The sequence below is a fragment of the Vigna unguiculata genome, unplaced genomic scaffold, assembly GCF_037176805.1.
Source record: "Vigna unguiculata cultivar grain cowpea cultivar isolate G323 ecotype 2 unplaced genomic scaffold, ASM3717680v1 ptg000198l, whole genome shotgun sequence".
NCBI lineage: Eukaryota > Viridiplantae > Streptophyta > Magnoliopsida > Fabales > Fabaceae > Vigna > Vigna unguiculata.
Genome location: NW_028196835.1, coordinates 16,947 through 34,503, shown reverse-complemented (window position 1 = coordinate 34,503; position 17,557 = coordinate 16,947). Strand labels below are relative to the sequence as shown.

Here is a 17,557-nt window from a genome sequence, read left to right as displayed (position 1 = left end):
TGAAGATAATTGGAAATCCTTACCAACTGGATCTTGTTGCACCCGGCAAGAAACATGCATGAACCATTTCCCGAAGTATGTGTCCAGATAATCCAAAGTCTCGATAATTAGCTCTCGGTCTTCCGGTCGAAAAACAACGTCGATGAAGACGTATAGGTGCACTATTACGCGGTAGTGATTCTAATTTTCCATGAATTTCCCATTTCTCACTTAACGACGGAACTTTGCTTATTTCTTTTTTTGAGGATCGGCGAATCAAATGATATTTCTGTTCCAATTTTTGTCTCTTCTTTTCCCTCTGAATAACACTTTTCCTTGCCATAATGGTTAATTTGCTATTAGCATCAATGATAGAAGTCGGATCCTAGATGTATAAGTGGCTTCTCTTCCCTATAGAAGGAAATGAGATTCTTGCCAGATATATATAATAAAGAATTCAATTAACCGAATTTGCCCGATGTAGAGGCAATTAAGAAGGCTGCATAAGTAAATATATAACCTACGGAAAAGTGGGCTAGTCCAACCAATCTTGCTTGCACAATGGAAAGAGCCACTGGTTTATCTCTCCATCGAATCAAATTAGCCAAAGGTGTACGTTCATGAGCCCATGCCAAAGTTTCAATCAATTCCTGCCAATATCCGCGCCAAGAAATTAAGAACATAAATCCAGTAGCCCAAACAAGATGTCCAAACAAGAACATCCATGCCCAGACTGATAAACTATTCATACCAAAAGGGTTATATCCATTGATAAGTTGTGAAGAGTTCAACCATAGATAATCTCTTAACCATCCCATCAAATAGGTAGAAGATTCATTAAACTGTGAAATATTACCCTGCCATAGTGTAATGTGTTTCCAATGCCAATAAAAAGTAACCCATCCAATGGTATTTAACATCCAGAAAACTGCCAAATAAAATGCGTCCCAAGCGGAAATATCACAAGTTCCGCCTCGTCCCGGGCCATCACAAGGAAAACTATAACCAAAATCTTTTTTATCAGGCATTAACTTAGAACCACGCGCATCCAAAGCACCTTTTACTAAAATCAAAGTAGTTGTATGTAAACCAAGAGCAATAGCATGATGAACCAAGAAGTCTCCAGGCCCTATTGTTAAGAATAGAGAATTACTATTCTCATTTACAGCGTTTAACCAACCAGGCAACCATATGCTTCGTCCCGCATTGAACGCCGGACTGTTCGTTGAAGATAAAAGTATATCGAACCCATAGGAAGTTTTACCATGAGCAGATTGTATCCATTGGGCAAATATAGGTTCAATCAAAATTTGTTTCTCCGGAGTACCAAAAGCAAGCATGACATCGTTATGGACATAAAGTCCCAGAGTATGGAACCCCAGAAAGAGGCTAGCCCAACTTAAGTGGGATATGATAGCTTCTTTATGGTCTAACATTCTTGCCAAGACATTATCTTGATTCTGCTCTGGATTATAATCTCTAATAAAAAAGATAGCTCCATGAGCAAAAGCCCCTGTCATAATGAAGCCTGCTATATATTGATGATGAGTATATAAGGCAGCTTGAGTAGTAAAGTCTTGCGCTATAAACGCATAAGCAGGTAAAGAGTACATGTGTTGTGCTACCAAGGAAGTAATAACCCCTAAAGAGGCTAGAGCAAGACCTAATTGAAAATGAATTGAATTATTGATTGTATCATAAAGACCCTTATGCCCACGCCCCAATCTACCCCCCGGAGGAGTATGTGCTTCTAAAAGATCTTTAATACTGTGACCAATCCCGAAATTAGTTCTATACATATGGCCAGCAACTAGAAAAATAAACGCAATAGCCAAATGATGGTGTGCAATATCAGTTAACCATAAACTTTGAGTTTGCGGATGAAATCCTCCGAGAAGTGTTAGAATAGCAGTTCCTGCTCCTTGAGGGGTACCAAATATATGATTATTGGAATCTGGGTTTTGAGCATAAAGATTCCACTGACCTGTAAAAAATGGACCTAATCCCTCGGGGTGCGGCAAGATATCTAATAAATTGTTCCATCGAACGGATTCCCCCCTGGACCCCGGAATAGCAACATGAACTAAATGCCCTGTCCAAGCCAAGGAACTTACTCCGAATAGTCCTGACAAATGATGATTGAGGCGGGATTCGGCATTTTTAAACCACGAAACACTCGGTTTCCATTTTGGTTGTAGGTGTAACCAACCTGCTATTAAAGATATAATAGAAAGTATTAATAGAAAAATAGCTCCAGTATAAAGATCCCCATTAGTACGTAAACCGATTGTATACCACCACTGATAAACACCAGAATAGGCTATATTAACAGGACCTAGAGCACCCCCTCGAGTAAAAGCTTCTACAGCTGGTTGACCAAAATGAGGATCCCAAATTGCATGAGCAATAGGTCTTACATGTAAAGGATCCTGTACCCATGTCTCAAAATTACCTTGCCAAGCTACATGAAAGAGATTCCCGGAAGTCCACAGAAAAATGATTGCTAATTGCCCGAAATGAGAAGCAAAAATATTCTGATAAAGACGTTCCTCAGTAATATCATCATGACTTTCGAAGTCATGTGCGGTAGCAATACCAAACCAAATACGACGAGTAGTGGGGTCTTGAGCTAAGCCTTGACTAAAGCTTGGAAATCTTAATGCCATAATGATTTTCAAATCCTCCTAGCTATTATCCTACTGCAATAATTCTTGCTAAGAAGAATGCCCATGTTGTGGCAATTCCACCTAGAAGGTAATGTGTTACTCCTACAGCACGTCCTTGTACAATGCTCAAGGCTCTGGGCTGAGTAGCAGGAGCAACTTTTAATTTATTATGAGCCCAAACAATGGATTCAATAAGTTCTTGCCAATAACCACGCCCGCTGAATAGAAACATTAAACTAAAAGCCCATACAAAATGTGCACCCAAGAAAAAAAGACCATATGCAGATAATGAAGAACCATAAGACTGAATTACCTGGGATGCCTGCGCCCATAAGAAATCACGAAGCCACCCATTAATGGTAATCGGAACTCTGCGCAAAATTTCCTCCTGTGATATGAGTTACTATCCCTTGATCACTTATACTACCCCAAACATCTGACTGCATTTTCCAACTGAAATGGAATATAACTACGGAAATTGAATTGTACATCCAAAATAGTCCTAAGAAGACATGATCCCAAGCGGATACTTGGCATGTCCCCCCTCTTCCAGGTCCATCACAAGGGAAACGAAAACCTAGATTTGCTTTATCCGGTATCAATCGTGAACTACGAGCAAATAGAACACCCTTTAAGAGTATCAATACTGTTACATGAATTGTAAATGCATGAATATGATGGACCAAAAAATCCGCAGTTCCTAAAGGAATAGGTAACAAAGCAACTTTACCGCCCACTGCTACTAAATTTTCACCTCCCCAAGTCAAACTGGTACTTGTTGCTGCACCTGGGGCTGTTGTGCCAGGTGCTAAAGCGTGGGTATTTTGTATCCATTGAGCAAAGATCGGCTGTAATTGTATAGCAGTATCTGAAAACATATCTTGAGGGCGCCCTAATGCGCTCATGGTATCATTATGAATATACAAACCAAAACTGTGAAAACCTAAAAAGATACATACCCAGTTAAGATGTGATATGATTGAATCACGATGTCTAAGGACACGATCTAATAGATCGTTGTATCGAATAGTCGGATCATAATCTCTTACCATAAAAATCGCTGCATGCGCAGCAGCACCGACTATGAGAAATCCACCAATCCACATGTGATGTGTAAACAATGACAGTTGTGTACCATAGTCAGTAGCTAGGTATGGATAAGGAGGCATAGAATACATATGGTGAGCTACAACAATGGTCAAAGAGCCTAACATAGCTAGATTAATAGATAATTGAGCATGCCATGACGTTGTTAGAATCTCATATATACCTTTATGACCCTGGCCTGTAAATGGACCTTTATGTGCCTCTAAAATGTCTTTTATATTGTGACCAATACCCCAGTTGGTCCTATACATGTGACCCGCTATCAAGAAAAGAATTGCAATAGCTAAATGATGGTGTATAATATCGGTCAGCCATAAACCTCCAGTTACTGGATCTAATCCTCCACGAAAAGTAAGAAATTCTCCGTATTTTGACCAATTCAAGGTAAAAAATGGGGTTGCTCCCTCGGAAAAACTCGGATAAAGTTGAGCCAAAAGATCCCGATTTAGGATAAATTCATGAGGAAGTGGTATCTCTTTGGGATCTACTGCAGCATTTAGAAATTGGTTAATCGGTAAAGATACATGTATTTGATGTCCTGCCCAAGAAAGAGACCCCAACCCTAGGAGCCCTGTCAAATGGTGATTCAACATAGATTCTACATCTTGGAACCAAGCCAATTTTGGAGCAGCTTTGTGATAATGAAACCAACCAGCAAAAAGCATTAAGGCTGCAAAGACCAATGCACCAATTGCAGTACAATAGAGTTGTAATTCATTAGTTATTCCAGATGCTCTCCAAATCTGAAAAAAACCAGAGGTTATTTGTATTCCTCGGAACCCCCCCCCTACATCACCATTCAATATTTCTTGACCCACTATTGGCCAAACCACCTGAGCACTAGGCCTAATGTGAGTAGGATCACTTAACCATGCCTCATAATTGGAAAAACGAGCACCATGAAAATACATGCCACTCAGCCAAAGAAAGATGATAGAGAGTTGGCCAAAATGCGCACTAAAAACTTTTCGGGAAATCTCCTCTAAATCATTAGTATGGCTATCAAAATCATGAGCGTCAGCATGTAGGTTCCAGATCCAAGTAGTAGTATCTGGTCCCTTAGCTATTGTTCTTGAGAAATGACCAGGTTTTGCCCATTCCTCAAAAGAAGTTTTTATAGGATCCCTATCTACCAAAATTTTAACTTCTGGTTCCGGTGAACGAATAATCATTGAGTCCTCCTCTTTCCAGACAACACATACAAAGAGACCTGCCAACATAAAACAGAATTAGTGAACTTATTAGAGATGTTTCTATTGAGTTTTGTTCTCTCCTATCTCTCATGTATTGGATATCTTAGTAAATTTCATTTCTTTAGTTTTTCACTAGAACAATTATGATCTCGAAGTCAATTCGGGGCAAGTGTTCGAATCTATTATGACATAAGAGTGAGGCGCTCAACGGACCTATTTTAATCTTCTAAGACCTTTTTGGGAACTCTGAATGGAAGTTCAATAATTTTTCGTGCAGCCTAATCAAATGTATTCAGATTTTATTCTAATTCTATTCCTTAGATTTTATTTTTTTTTTTAGATAAAGTATAAGTATGTACTCTATTTCAAATTGAGCAGGCATTAGCATTCATTATTAGGCAATATACCTATATTTTATTTCTTTTTTTGAAGGTCTCTTTTCTTAATTTGATTGAATATTAGTTTAAATAACAGAAAAAAGGAGAAAATTATCTACTGTATCCACATCTCGTTTATTTCTATGAAATACTAGACAAAATCGAACAAAATTAGAAGGGATATATTTAAATTATGTGATTGGTCGTTCCTATAGAAATGATTTTTGAATTTGATAGGGACAAGAAACAAGAATTTATAACAATATATATTTATCTATCTATATCTTTATATAGATAGATAAATATATAAGAAAAAAAAGAAACAGAGTGTTCTTATTCAAAACGCCCTGTGATCTTCAACCAATTCTGTGCTGCAATATAATTACCGGGGGTGAGAGCTATAGCTTGTTTCCAATATTCAGCGGCTTGATTAAACCAAGACTCCGCAACTTCTGAGTCTCCCTGCCGAATGGCCTGTTCTCCTCGGTCGAAATAGGTGAGTCAATTCCTTTCCTTAGAACCGTACTTGAGAATTTCCTGACTCATACGGCTCAGTAGTCAATTCTTTTTTTGTTCTATTATCTTGAAGTTAACTAAAAGAAAAAAAGAAATTATTAATATGAGTTTCAAACTTTCATTTTTACTAATAAATAAAGAATTTCAAAGAATTTCATCTTTTTTTTTAGTTTTATCTTTTCTCCTACCTTCAGAAAAGGGAATCAAGCATTGGCATTAACGCCCTAATTCTAATTTTCTGAAAGGTAACTATCTCGATTTTATATATCATATACAAAAATATATGATAGATTCATTTCTATAGAATCTTGGTAAAAGTTTTTTCTTTCTTATCTTATAAGTTCTTATAAGTAAAGAGAAAATACTTTCTATCTTTGGGATTTGATACTACACCGCTGCTCAAAATACCAGGGGATCCTTTTTATTACATAAGTGGATTCCTGACTTCTTTATTTATCATGAGATAAGGAAGCAGTTTTTATTATATCGATTGAAAACCGTGTTAATTGATCCTTACGATGCTTCCTTTATCAATTAGATCTTTTATCCATAGAAAAAGAGGGTATCTAGACATATCGATTTCTTCATATTTTTACTTCTATGAAGTTTCTTTGCTACAGCTGATAAAAATCGTTGTTTTGAACGATATATATATGTAGAAAGCCTTTCTTATTTATAATTATTTATATTTCTATATTTCTTATATTAAAATTTGTGGATTTGCTTGTTCTTTTCTTTTTTCTTTCTATAGTGGAGATAGTCGCACGTAATGACAGATCACGGCCATATTATTAAAAGCTTGGGGTAAAAATGGGTTTCGTTCGAGCGCCCGAAAATAATATTCCAAAGCTTTAGTATGTTCTCCGTTACTTGTGTGAATAAGGCCTATGTTATAAAGTATATAACTTCGATCATAGGGATCAATTTCCAGTCGCATAGCCTCATAATAATTCTGTAAAGCTTCTGCATAATTTCCTTCAGATTGAGCTGACATCCGTTACGGTCGTCATTCGGTTCAAAGAATCTCCGCTCCAGAACTGTACGTGAGATTTTCATCTCATACGGCTCCCCCCTTATGTGTGTAATGAGAAAAATCCATCAAATCAAAAAATATTCCAGTATTCTCATTCTCAACTGAACAGAGCTAGTGTTTTTACAATAAATCTCTAGCCAACCTTCCTGTCAAAAATTATTTCTTAACATTAAGTATGTAGGTACTTGATAAAAAAAAATAAGAACTTCAACAATTTCTTTGTCCTCTACGCTGCTTAATTTCCTGGAATTAGTCACCTCAATAATCTTCGATGGTTCTATGGGTATCCAAAATATGAACGAGATGGATATTTATTGTCCCAACCATTCCTGTTAGTCCCAATCTCGATAAGCCATGGATATAGATAGATACAAAGTTTTCGTGTCCTTGATTCCCAAGCGTAGTGCTTCTTTCCCAATGTTGCCTATCAGTACTAGTAATTTGGGGTTGACCTAACCCCATAAGTATAGGTATAACCTTTCGCTTAATACTAGAAACCTAAAATTCAAGCATATAAGGCTTCATTAATCGAGGATACACGACAGAAGGAATTAATCCTTTTATTTACAAATTTCACCTTCAACACGCGTGGGGTTTTTCCATTCCATTTTTTTTTGACCGAAATCGGTCAAAAAAAATGGAATCAAATCACACCATCTCTGTAATAAGTGAATGCCCTTTTTTCTCCTGAAGTTGTCGGAATTATTCGTAATAAGATATTGGCTACAATTGAAAAGGTCTTATCTATAAAATTTTCATTTATCCGAGATCTAGGCATAGGTAGAAATCCATTCTATAATTTAATTAATCATGGTGTGAGAAATCAATCCCACAAATAAAGGAATTGTATAATTATAATACAGTGCGAAATAACGTAAAAATGAACTCATCAATCAAATTTGTTTATCCTAAGACCTTGTAGGAGGTTTTTTTTTAATTTTACTTTGTATTTTTATAGTTTGAATAGGTTTTATGCATTTATGAAAAATAGGATTGATTCACTATTCAACATTCAACCGGTTTCTGGGCATCATTATATAGGAGAGATGGCCGAGTGGTTCAAGGCGTAGCATTGGAACTGCTATGTAGGCTTTTTGTTTACCGGGGGTTCGAATCCCTCTCTTTCCGAATCTTTACCAAATTCATCAATATTACTCATCCCAATGCATACCATTATTTCATATTTCAAATTTGTTTGTTGATATGGACAACTTTATATTCCTCATTTTTCGGTAATACAAAAAATAGTGGATAACGGGTGGGCAAGGAATAAAAATTTTCGCATATCCATGTCTATGATATATGAATAGCAGAAAATCCTTGTAAAAAAAACTCTTGTTATTTTAGTTAAGTTTAAGTTTGACGAGAATAATATTCTACAACCAGTAATTCATTTATTTTCAAACCAACCCATTTATTATCTATTATTTGATTAATTAAACCTTTATATTGGAAAGGGTGAACAGTCAAATGATTTGGCAATTTCTCATGGGGGGCTGAATCAAAATAATTTTGAATAAGAGTTTTAGATTTTTGTTCATCCTTTGCTGTAATAATATCTTGAGGTTTACAACGATAACTTGGTATATCCACTATACGACCATTAACTAAAACATGTCTATGGTTTATAAATTGGCGGGCTTGAGGAATAGTCGCAGCCATACCCAATCGAAAAAGTATGTTATCCAAGCGCATTTCAAGTAGTTGTAATAAAACCTGACCAGTTGATCCTTTAGCTTTTCCGGAGATACGAACGTATTTAAGCAATTGTCGTTCTGTAAGACCATAATGAAAACGCAATTTTTGTTTTTCTTCTAAACGAATACGATATTGAGATTTTTTACTGAAGCGCAATTGATTTCGAAATTCGTTTTTGACTGTTGGCCTTTTACTAGTAAGTCCTGGTAAATATCCTAGACGACGTATTTTTTTGAAACGAGGTCCTCTGTAACGTGACATAAAAACTCCTTTTTTAAAATGAAAAATCTTATAAATCGAAATGAAAACTAAACGAAATGAAAAATATTATAGAATTCTAAATGAAGCGAAATCTACTAAAGTTTTATAGTACAAAGAAGAATTAGATGAATTTTATCAATATCCGAATTTATTGTATATAAAAGAATACAAAAAAGTAGGTTAATTTCTTGATTTCTTCCGCAGAGATCGAACTCTCCCAATTTTTTATTTCTAAAAAAGATATTATCAATTATGTAAAAAACAAATAGAGAAAAGCCGGTTATCGGATTCGAACCGATGACCATCGCATTACAAATGCGATGCTCTAACCTCTGAGCTAAACCGGCTAATGTAAACGAAATATACATATGCAGAAGAATTGAATGGGATCTTAGTTATCAATTTTTAGTTATTTATAACAAAATTCAAATTAATACAAACATCAAAAATAGAGAAAGAAAATATAGAAAATCAAACCCAATTTTTATTATTTCTATTATTTATTTTATCTGATAACATAAAGTGCAAGATAATAATTAATATTATATTAATATAATTTATTTAATATAATTTATTTCGATCTACTATTCTAGATATATATTATTAAATTGATTTCTTTCAAAAAGATTATTTATTAGTACTTAAAGTAAATTTGAATAAATATAAATTTTAGTAAATATTTATTAAGGAATTCCATATTTCTAAGTAAATGTCTAATTCTATATTATATTCAATTAAAAGAATGGTTTTTTTTAGCCACTAGATTCGTTTTAGTTATATAAATTGTATATGAATAAATGGATTGTTTATTTTCTTTTTTTTTTTAAGCAAAAACAAAAAAAAAAAAAGAATCGACCATTCGAGTATTCTAAATTGTATGAAAAAAGAAGATAAGTAGGTACATAGAAGATAAGTAGATATGTGGTCTATATCTGTGTATATTGAATTGTTAATATATAGATATTAGAATTAGTTCTGATTCAAACAAATAAAGGTATCCAATATAGATGAAATAAAATCTATAAAATTGGAGAAAGGGGTTTTTAATATTTAATAAAATAATATGTATTTAATGAATTCAAAAGTTCCCGCATAATTCTCATAATAGAAATGAAAAAAAAAGCATTCTATTATAATCAGATTCAAATAAAAAAAAAGATGGGGATATGGCGAAATTGGTAGACGCTACGGACTTAATTGGATTGAGTTTTGGTATGGAAACTTACCAAGTAATAATTTTCAAATTCAGAGAAACCCTGGAATTCACAATGGGCAATCCTGAGCCAAATCCTGTTTTCTGAAAACAAATAAAAATTCAGAAAGTGATAATAAAAAAGGGATAGGTGCAGAGACTCTATGGAAGCTGTTCTAACAAACGAAATTGACGACTTTTTTTATTGCATTAGTAAAAGAATCCTTTCACCAAAATTACAGGAATGGATCAAAGATAAACATTTAGAAACATATATATATACTGAAATACTCTTTCAATTTGTTACTTTTTATTTTATTATTGAAGATCTATTTGTGATAAAAATATTCACAAATGAAAAATGTGAATCAAATCAATTCGAAGTTGAAGAAAAGATGGAATATTTATTGATGAAATTATTCACTTCATCATAATCGGCTAAAACCCTTGAAGAACTGATAAATCAGATGAGAATAAAGATAGAGTCCTATTCTACATGTCAATACCGACAACAATGAAATTGAAAGTAAGAGGAAAATCCGTCGACTTAAGAAATCATGAGGGTTCAAGTCCCTCTATCCCCAAAAATACTTTTTCATTTTCTAATTTTTTTCCTATATCCTCTCTATCTTGAAGTCCTTATTTATGTGTTTTATTCGATTTATTATTTCCCAACGAAATTGGAATTTTTATTTTCATCAATTTCCTATCTATCATAATTTTCTTATCTATCATAATGACAAGGGACGAGTTTTGGAATAGATATAAATATATATGTGAAACACATAGAATTTTTTTTAATCAGAAATGTATAAATTAATATCTTATTTTTTAGCAAGGAATTTTCATATGCGTAATTAACGATTAACAATAAAAAATAATTATTACTGCGGAAACTCACTTACAAACTTTTTTTTTACTTAGTTGATATAGATTCATTAACATAGATTTTAAAAATCTTTTAAAATCAAAGTATTAAGCTTCAAGAATGGTCGGGATAGCTCAGTTGGTAGAGCAGAGGACTGAAAATCCTCGTGTCACCAGTTCAAATCTGGTTCCTGACACAAGATTCATTTGTATGAGTATCTATCCCCCATATTCATTTTAATGAATATGGGGGATAGATACTCATACAAATTTGTGTTCTTCTAGATTCTGATACATAACATATTTCTTTGATCTATTTAGGTATCTGTAGATATACTTTTCCTAGATGATTAAAGAATAGATGCAATTTTTTATTAGGTATATTCGCTTATCTATAGTATCTATATATATATAGATATAGATATATAGATAATGAATTCTTTATCTATTTTTTTCCTTTTTTTTCTGCGATACAAAAAAAGGTTTCTATTTCCATAATATTCGAGTGGTTTAATTAGTTGGTTAAAAGACCTAAAAGTCGAAGTTCTGGGGTGGAGTGAGAATATTAAGAATTCATCTGAGAAGGATTACCAAAATAGAATCGAGCCCTTTTCTTTGTGTTTTTTTTTTCGTGGCCGTATAATTGATGGTGATGTGCACGTTATATAGTTTATTATAAAGATAAAGAATTAGTTTATTATAAAGATAAAGAATTTTTGCAGTTCATCCTATTTCTTTTATTGGCTTGGCTGATAAGAACTCAGTATTGTTTTTGTTTTAGAATCTTAAGAAACTCCTATCCATCCTATTTTAAACCCTATAATTATTCATTCTATTATTTCTGAATTTTGTGATTTCTCACATAATAATATCTGAATGCAACTTCCATTACTCTGCCTGATTTAATGTCAATCAATTATTTTGTCTGATCTATAACAGAATGTACTTATATTCTTTGACTGGGGTTGCAGAAGTTTGGATTAGTTTATTATTTTTATCATTTAGTGAGCATCTTGTATTTCATAAAAATTTGGAGCAATATAATCTTTACGCAAAGGCCATCCTATCCAATTTTCGGGCATTAAAATACGTCTTAGACGCGGATGACTATCATAAGAGATTCCCAACATATCATAAGATTCCTTTTCTTGAAAATCCGCACTTTTCCAAACCCAAAAAATCGAAGGAATTCTGGGATTTTTTCTTGATACAAATATTTTTATGCATACCTCTTCGGGTTGATTTATACCATACTCTATTCTTGTAAAATGATATACACTAGCTAAGAGTCCTCCGGGTGCTACATCATAGGCACATTGAGAACGTAGATAATTGTAACCATATACATATAAAATGACAGCAATGGAATGCCAATCCTCGGGCTTTATTTGTAAAGTCTCTATTCCTAGGTAATCGAAACCCAAGGATCTATGAATTAGTCCATGTTTGACTAGCCAAGAAGACAAACGACCTTGCATTTTTTGCTTCTCCTAAATTTTTTTTATGAGTTTGGTATTAGTATTTTCTATTACGATGAAATTTTTAAAATACGATGAAATTTTTAAAAAAGGAATTGCTTTTTATTATTGTACTTTAAAAAAATGTGTCAGACGATATCTCTGAAGTAGATGGCGGTTGATAGAAAAATTCTTGACCATAATTGTCAGTATAAGTACTGTATCCAACATGAAACTTATGGTTGGTAGTAAAACATCTATTCTCTCGTTGAAAACTCATTGGATCTTCATATATTTCTCGAGATATTTTCTTACGAAGTTTTGTTATAGCATCTATAATGGCCTCCGGTTTAGGTGGACAGCCCGGCAAATATACATCTACAGGAATTAGCTTATCTACGCCTCGAACAGTACTATAAGAATCGGTACTAAACATCCCCCCCGTAATTGTACAGGCTCCCATAGCAATAACATATTTAGGTTCGGCGCATTTGTTCATATAATCGAACTAAAGAAGGGGCCATTTTCATAGTTACAGTGCCCGCTGTTAAAATTAGGTCCGCCTGCCTAGGACTCGATCGTGGTACTAGTCCATAACGATCAAAATCGAATCGTGATCCTATTAATGAAGCAAATTCAATGAAGCAACAACTCGTACCATAAAGAAGCGGCCATAAACTGGATAATCTTGACCAATTTGAAAAATCATTTAATGTCGTTGAAATAACTGAATTTTGGGTTGTTTGATCAAGTAAGGGAAACTCAATGGAATTCATAATTGTCTCAATATTTTTTTTTCTAATTGTCTAAATAGTCAAGAATTAAGACCATTCTAATGCCCCCTTTCGCCATGCATAAACTGAACCAACAATTAGGATAAGCACGAATAAGAAAGCTTCTAAAAATACGGATACCCCTAATACATCGAAACTCATTGCCCATGGATAAAGAAAAACCGTTTCAACATCAAAAACAACAAAAATGAGAGCAAACATATAATAACGGATTCGAAATTGTAACCAAGCATCGCCTATTGGTTCTATTCCGGATTCATAACTAGAAAGTTTTTCCGGTCCCTTGCTAATGGGGGCTAAAATTCCAGAAATTAGAAATGCCAAAATAGGAATCAAACTTGATATTATTAGAAATGCCCAAAAAATATCATATTCGTAAAGAAGAAACATAAAAGTACTCCTCTGAATGTAGAAAATATACCAAATTCATTTTCATTTTTAGTCTAAAGTCTCCATTTTTTTAGACTAGCTGAATATACTAATATTAATATTATTCTATCGAATATGAATATGTTCGAATAGAAAGTTACAAATTGTTTTTTTTTTAGTAATAGTCTTAGTAATGAGATCTATTCGATCCAAAATAGTATTAATATTATTAGTATCTGTAGGAATATTAGGGCTATACGGACTCGAACCGTAGACCTTCTCGGTAAAACAGATCAAACTAATTATTATCTAAATGATTTAAATTGTTTTCAAAACCCAACATGCATTTTTTTTTGCATTGAGCTTTTTCATTAACTGATAAAAATATTAGTTAGTCCACCATCTTTTTTTTTTTTTACAGTAAAGAATAAAGAGATGATTCCCTATGCTCTTCTTTTTTATTTGTATAACAATCAAAGAGCACTACCAAAGTGTTTCAAAGAAGGATTATCTTGACGTAGGTCTGCTTCTGGCCTAGATCAACTTAAGTTAAATGGACTCTTTATCCACCTACTAAAATTAAAATAGAAGATAAGAAATGACACTTCATACACCTTAAAGTTCATAAAATAGGAAGAAAAGATAATCTTTTTTAGGTCCCTATACCCTTTATGTTTAGCATTGACGAGAAATGGGTATTCACCTTATCAATATCTCAAATCAATTATGGATTCGATTTTATGGCTAAACCCTTTGTCAGGCTAGTGTTCTCTTGTTTTGTTCCTTAAAATGGAGTAAGACACCGATTTCTTACTATAAGATAAACTTTTTTAATTACAAGATGAACTCCTCTGAAAAAAAGCATTGGCGCTCGTGTAAACGAGGTGCTCTACCTAACTGAGCTACAGCCCTTGTGTTTTTGATACATATTTTATCATAGTATGAAGATAATTGCTTGTCAAGATGAATATTACATGATCGAATCCCTTGAACGGGGGTTGGTATTGCTTATCAGTAATTTTACATTTATAATCAATTAATCTGATAGATGGGTACTCTTCTTTTTTTTTTTTTGAGGAGGAGTCCTAAATTACCTACTTAACTCAGTGGTTAGAGTATTGCTTTCATACGGCGGGAGTCATTGGTTCAAATCCAATAGTAGGTAAGGTATAGTTATAACTTATTAGATACCTTTGACTGTGGTATCTAATAAGCTTTTCTACTTACTTTTTTCTTCTGACTGTTTCTTTTTTCTTTTTATTGTTTTCGGATATTGGGACGCATCAATTTCAACTTGTTATGAAATAACATTGATAGCCTCTACTCGTGTTCTAGCTCGTCTAAGAGCTAGATTTGCCTCAATTGTTTGTCTCTTGCCTTCAGCCTTATTCAAATTAGTTTCTGCTATTTCAAGAGTTTGCTGTGCTTCTTGTGGATCAATGTCACTACCCTTTTCCGCATCATTTACTAAAACAGTTATCTCATTATTATTTATTCTAGCAAACCCCCCCATCAGAGCCATTGTTAACCATTGGTCTTTAAGACGTATTCTCAAAATACCTATATCGACAGCTGAGGCAATAGGCGCATGATTAGGTAATACTCCAATTTGTCCGCTATTAGTAGGTAAAATGATTTCCTTCACTTCTGAATCCCAAACAATTCGATTGGGGGTCAATACACAAAGATTTAAAGTCATTTCTTCAAATTGCTCTCCGTTTCTAAGTTCGTAGCCTTCGCAGTAGCTTCATCGATATTACCTACCAAATAAAAGGCTTGTTCAGGAAGACCGTCTAATTCTCCAGAAAGAATCAAATTAAACCCTCTAATTGTTTCTACTAGACCAACATATTTTCCAGCCGAACCGGTAAAAACTTCTGCTACGAAAAAAGGTTGTGATAAGAAACGCTCAATTTTTCGTGCTCTTGCTACGGTTAAGCGATCTTCTTCGGATAATTCGTCCAAGCCAAGGATAGCTATAATGTCTTGAAGTTCTTTGTAACGTTGTAAAGTTTGTTTAACTCGTTGCGCAGTCTCATAATGTTCTTCACCAACGATTCGAGGTTGGAGCATAGTTGAGGTTGAATCTAAAGGATCTACTGCTGGATAGATACCTTTGGCGGCTAATCCTCTTGATAGTACAGTAGTAGCATCTAAATGTGCAAATGTCGTAGCAGGAGCAGGGTCAGTTAAATCGTCGGCAGGTACATAAACTGCTTGAATAGAAGTTATGGACCCTTCTTTGGTAGAAGTGATTCTTTCTTGTAAAGAACCCATTTCAGTACTAAGAGTGGGTTGATAACCCACAGCAGAGGGCATTCGACCCAATAAGGCAGATACTTCAGATCCTGCTTGAACGAAGCGGAAGATATTGTCGATAAATAGAAGTACATCTTGCTCATTGACATCTCGAAAATATTCCGCCATAGTTAGGGCAGTTAAACCAACTCTCATACGAGCTCCGGGTGGTTCATTCATTTGACCATATACTAAAGCTACTTTGGATTCTGCAATATTTTGTTCATTAATTACTCCAGATTCTTTCATTTCCATATAAAGATCATTTCCCTCGCGAGTACGCTCACCTACTCCGCCAAATACAGATACACCTCCATGAGCTTTGGCAATGTTATTGATCAATTCCATAATAAGTACTGTTTTACCCACTCCAGCTCCACCGAAAAGTCCTATTTTTCCTCCACGACGATAAGGAGCTAAAAGATCTACTACTTTTATTCCTGTTTCAAAAATAGATAATTTTGTATCTAATTGTATAAAGGTAGGCGCAGATCTATGAATGGGAGATGTTGTACGAGTATCTACAGGACCTAAATTATCAATCGGCTCTCCAAGCACGTTGAAAATTCGTCCTAGAGTTGCTCCGCCTACTGGAACACTTAGGGGAGTTCCTGTGTCAATAACTTGCATTCCTCTCATTAGACCATCTGTAGCACTCATAGCTACAGCCCTAACTCGATTATTTCCTAATAATTGTTGTACTTCACAAGTCACATTAATTTGTTGACCAACAGTATCTCGACCCTTAACTACCAGAGCATTGTAAATATTAGGCATCTTCCCCGGGGGAAAGGCTACATCTAGTACCGGACCAATTATTTGGTCAATATGTCCCAGATTTTTTTTTTCAATCGAAGAAACTTCAGGACCGGAAGTAGGAGGATTTATTCGCATATCAAAAGCCAATTTTTTTTTCCGAAAAAGTTTTTAAATCAAAAAGAAATGTTCGATAAGAAAGCAAGTTGATCGGTTAATTCAAAAAGAAATAAGAAATGGGAGTTAGTACTCCATTTTTTTGGTACTATTCCATCAATCCTCTTTAACTGTTTACTTACTTATTCAAATTCAATTATTGAATTCTTAAGCTTACTGCAGTTATTTTGAAAATTTCAATTGGATAAAATCTTTCGAAAGTCTTTTCTTTTTTTCTATCATTCTAGAAAATATCATCTATATTCTGTATGGAATTCGAACCTGTACCTTAATTTAGAATTCATTTTTTTTATCATTGGCTTTCGTATTTCCTCAGTAGACAATTTTTTAGACTTACCCTCTGTTTCCCTATTTTTTGACCTCTTTTTTTATTTTCCGGGGAGAAAGCTGCCTATTTTTACATCTAGGATTTACATAGACAACATATATCACTGTCAAGATTAAGAATAAATTATTATTATTATTTAGATTAGATCTTTCGATTTCAAAATTAAAAAATAAGATCAAATTGAAAAAAAAAAAAGATTGGGTTGCGCCATACATAGAAAAGAGTATACAATAATGATGTATTTGACAAATCAAATACCATCGTTTAATTTAATAATAACATAACGAACCTTTGGGATTAATTGATAATAGTAGTTGATTTTTGTAAAAGATTTCATTAACTCCTAAGTCATATCGAGTAGACCTTATTGTTTCAAGAATTCTTAATTCAAGAGTTGTAGGGAGGGATTTATGTCACCACAAACAGAGACTAAAGCAAGTGTTGGGTTCAAAGCTGGTGTTAAAGATTATAAATTGAATTATTATACTC

The 17,557-nt window shown here is 33.9% G+C and overlaps 3 non-coding genes across 3 annotated transcripts; 2 read left to right on the top strand and 1 right to left on the bottom strand.

Moving 5' to 3' along the window:
* The first annotated feature begins 7,911 nt into the window (after nucleotides 1-7,911).
* On the top strand, nucleotides 7,912-7,999 carry TRNAS-GGA (transfer RNA serine (anticodon GGA)). The gene has a single exon. It is a non-coding gene; the product is annotated as a tRNA-Ser (tRNA).
* A 1,105-nt stretch (nucleotides 8,000-9,104) lies between these two features.
* Nucleotides 9,105-9,177, bottom strand: TRNAT-UGU (transfer RNA threonine (anticodon UGU)). The gene has a single exon. It is a non-coding gene; the product is annotated as a tRNA-Thr (tRNA).
* Nucleotides 9,178-11,013: 1,836 nt separating this feature from the next.
* On the top strand, nucleotides 11,014-11,086 carry TRNAF-GAA (transfer RNA phenylalanine (anticodon GAA)). The gene has a single exon. It is a non-coding gene; the product is annotated as a tRNA-Phe (tRNA).
* Nucleotides 11,087-17,557: the final 6,471 nt, after the last annotated feature.